This window comes from Tupaia chinensis, unplaced genomic scaffold (genome assembly GCF_000334495.1).
Source record: "Tupaia chinensis unplaced genomic scaffold, TupChi_1.0 Scaffold000355_1, whole genome shotgun sequence".
Taxonomy (NCBI): domain Eukaryota; kingdom Metazoa; phylum Chordata; class Mammalia; order Scandentia; family Tupaiidae; genus Tupaia; species Tupaia belangeri.
The window spans coordinates 3,675,144-3,679,527 of NW_006159850.1; positions in this window are offsets into that span (position 1 = coordinate 3,675,144).

Below are 4,384 nucleotides of genomic sequence, written 5' to 3' on the forward strand. Positions count from 1 at the left end.
TCTTCCGCTTTGGCTCCCGAAGTGGCCAGCCACTGACCATAGGCTGAGCCCATGGAATGGGGCTCAAGCAGTGGGCCCGTCCACACAGGGCTGCAGCCTTCACATACAGACGGTGAGCGGAGATTCTCATGCACTGTGTCTATATGGCTGATGTGTGGAAATACATCTGGAGATACTGGGTTAAGTAACATCTAGTCACAGAACTGACTTCACCAGGTCCTTTTCTTGGTTAATGAAGTCGCTAGAAACTATCAGTAGTTAGAGTCAGGGGGCTCCCCAGATAGGGGAAGCAGGAGGGTCCCTCCACTCCCCCAGCCAAGGAAGTGGCAGAGTGAAGGCACCACCATGGGGGTGAACCTGGCCCGTCCAATCCATGGCGAGGCAGTGCAGCTAGCGGGGTGCTCAGTGGGGTGTGCAGAGGGTGGACAGAGCTGAAGTTGGATGGGCTCCAGGACAGAGGGGCAGGGCCCTGGAGGCAAGTTGAGGACTTAGGGTGACATCAAGGAAGGAGTACTTTCTGTCCAGGGAGGCCACACTCTGATCCCTCAACACACACGGAATGAGCACTTGTCAGAAAGAGAGAGAGGGGGAAAGTGGGAAATCACCCCCAAGGGGTTGGCCATGCTGTAATCTCTTCTTCATTCTTCTGCTGGGATTTTGGGTATGCACACATATGTGCCCAGCATGAATTTCAAGGTGCCAGGTCTAGGATTCGAACTCCAGTTAGCCCTGTGGGAGTCCGGTGCCTTAGTCCCCACACCACCTGCTGGTCCCCTCGCTTAAATCTTTTACTTCAACCTCGGTGTGTCCTGTCAACGTGGAACTTATCCCCTCTCTCAAGGCTTCCACCCTTTTCACTGGCCCTATTTTTGTCAGCCCGCTTCCTAGCCCCCCACCGAGGACGCTGGCAGCACAGTGGCCACTTAAGCTCATTTCCTCTGCCTCTGCACCTGCCACGGCCCTGCTGCTCCGAATCCTCATCTCCCACCAGCTCACTGGTCGTCTCTACCGCTGTGAGTCATCCGCTCTGAGTCATGCCTGGCTATGAGGCAAAGGCTGGCCACGCTCTCAGGGCACACCTGGCTAGAATAGGGTGTCCCTGAAGAGGACGGTCTGTACCGGGCGCAGGCTCTCCTGCCGGGACAGTACTGCAGGGAGTACAGCTCCATTTCTCTCCTCAGCCTCCGATCTCCATCTCAGGCGTCATGCCCGCAGTGTAGGTCCCAGCTGCTCGGTCCGACTTCAGAGGCAGGAGAGTTCTGGAAGGAGCTCAGAAAGCCATGGAGGAGAGCGATCCCTCACCGAGGCACCTCCTCCACCGGCCGCACGGCCCTCGCACCCTGCCACCACTGCACTACCCTCCTTTTCTCTTTCTCTCTTTCTCTCTTTCTTTCTTTTTTTCTTTCTTTCTTTTTTAAGATTTTTTGCCACAGGGCACATACACTTGCTGGAGAGAGATGAAGAGAGTCAGAGAGACAGGAAGTGAGAAATCGCCCCCAGGGAGATGGCCACACCACAACCCCTTCTCTTCCATTCTCCTCTTGGGATTTTGGGCACACACGCACACACATGCACCTGGTGTGATTTTCAAGCCACCGAGTCTGAGACTTGAACCAAGGTTGGCCATGTGGGCGTCTAGCACCTTAACTACCACACCACTCTGCTAGTCCCCCCCTCCTTTTGAGAGCTATGAAGATACACCGCTTGGCAGAGGGTGCCCGAGCTGCGTGTGCAGAACAAGGACAGACAAGAACTGTCCCAGAGCAGGGAGACAGGGCAGATGTGCCACTGAGTGCGGCCTGGTGGCCCAGACTGCATCCTGGAATAGAGGGGCGCTCACGGGAAACTGAAGCAGGGCTGTGGAGGGACACCCCCCGGTGCTAGGGCTCGCTGTCCACCCCACAGCCACAGGCACGCCTGCAAGGAGGGCATGGCGGCACAGCGGCCAGAGCCTGGCCCCGGCTCAGCATGACAGTGACCAGCAGCCACGAGAGAGGGACGCAGTGCTGACTACGCTGGCGGGCAGGTGAAAGGTGACCTGGTTCCTAGGGACCACGTGTGGAGGAGAAAGCAGCCGGAGAGTGAGCAGTGCTGGGAGGGCGGGGTCCCTTTCCTGGGTGATGGGATAGCCTACAATTGGACTAGGTGACGGTCCGCCACTTCCGTGACTTTGATAGTTACTAAAAAGAAATGACTGGATCGTACGGATGACTGGATCTGAACCTGGACCAGAAACGGATTCCATAATATGTAAAACACACCTCGATAAACTGTTACAGGAAAGAGAGAAAAGGGGGAGGCGGCCAGACGGTCTGCAGAGTGGGGAGAGTGCGGACAGCGACGTTCGAGGCCAAAGCCTTGCTTTCACAGATGAGGACGAAGCCCACAGGGTCTCGGTCAGGCCGCAGCGTTTAACCCTCCTGCACTTGTCCACCGCCTGCTACAGGCGAGGCACTGGGCCCGGCCTGGGGTGGGGGAATGAGCCAGGCGGGCGTGGCCCTGCGGAGCAGCCTGGATGGCACTACAGACAGACACCTGGCCCCGAGCCAGCAGTGTCCCCTCTGTGTGGTTCTTGGTGGGAGGGCTCACCCGCCACAGGCTGGGGCTCAGGAAAGACGCCCGCCTCTGGCTGGGAAGTGGGGTTCTCAACTGGGCTTTGGATGCTGTGTACGCTAACGGGCGGGAGGGAGCAGCAGAGGACTGCCCTGGCTCCTGGCAGGTGCCGGGCCAGGACCGCACAGTACAGCCGAGAAGGGGTGTGCCCCAACAGCCAGCTCACAAGGACTGGGCACAGCCAGGGGAGACAGCATGGTGGAGAGGCCCGGGACCCAGGCTGTGCTGGGTCACATGCCAGCCCCACCCTGATTGGCAAGGGACGGGAAGCACGTGACCCCACCATGCCACACCCGGTCTTAGTGAAGCGAAGGCGACAGTGACTGCTCCTGCTGGTTTGGTGAAGGTTAACGCAGCACCCCATAAAGCCCTCGGGACTTGGCTGGCCATGGCACAGAAGTACCCTGCTAAGGAGCTAGAATACGACCGTACCCCCTCGGGGATGTGAAATAAACTGCCCGCTCACTTTTGTCCCGAGAGTCCTCCGTTCTCACTCCTGGTCAGGGCGAACCCTACCCAGTGAGAGTAAGGAGCAGGACTCTGAAAACTACCCGGTACGTAAAAGCACCCCCCCACCCCGTCTCGCACTGTGCCGTTATGGACTTCCCCCGCTAAGCGCCTTCGCAGGGAAGGTGTCGACTCTTTTTATATTTCTTTTTTTTAATTAACGTATTTATTTTACATATTCTCGCAGCTCTCAACCCTGCCAGGGGTGCAACGGGAAGGAGGGGGCTTGGAAAGGGCAAGAGGTAGGCTGCGAAGGAAGCCTGGTGGCCCAGCCCGGTCCGGACACTATGAGGTCGGAGCCGCTGGGAAGGGGACCGGAAAGCTGAGGAGGCTGGGGCGCAGCAGAGAGCAGAGGTGTCCTCACTGGGCACCCTCTGCTCGCACCACCCAGTCAAAACCCGCACCTCAACAAGATGCAGTGAGGGGATCGGAGGGGCCTCCGGGAGCCAGGACAAGAAGCACCTGAAGGCCCAGCAAAGGCCGAGCAAAGGCCGAGCCCTCCCGGCCATCACCAGCAGCTGCCCCACCCTCACGCACTCTCCAGCTCCCAACCGCAAACGGCAAAGTTCTCTGGGAACTCCAGACCGGAGACACGGGAGCCCAGAACCTGCAGCGCTGCGCCCTGGGTTCCTGCAGGGAGAGGCCGGCCCTGCTGTGTGACGCCCACACTGCCAGCCCTCTCGGCTCACCCGCCACTTCCCTGCTGGGTGCCACCGAGCTGCCCCCACCGTACGGGCAGGGGAGGCGACACGTCCAGGACGGAGGCGGCCGCAGAGGCCATGGGAGAAGCTTGTGCCTGACTGGGCAGCAGGCCCGTCCCGCCCACAGACTCTGCTGATGGAAAGTGAGACGCCTCCGGCCACGCAAATGGCCCACGCCCTGTGCAAGCCAAAGGCCTCCAGGCTGGGGCCCTGTTCTCCCCACCTGCAGAGCACACATCACCACAAACCTTGTGAGCTGTAAGGATCATGATGCTTTCTACAAAAATATCCAGATCCCTGCCATCGTCCCAAAAAAGCCCAGCACCTCCTGCCAAATTTTCCCTTTAAAACATCACGGGATCTTGAAATTAGAAGGTGTTTGGGTTATGTCCCCACAAAAAAAGGTACACTGGAGTCCTACACCCTGGAACCTGGGGAAACATACTTGGGAATAGGCTCTTCTTTTCACCTTCTGTTTTTGTGGTGAGGGTAAAGTTTTTTTTTTTTTTTTTTTTTTTTTTTTTTTTTGGAGTTTTTTTTTTTTGGGCAGGGGCGGCTGGCAA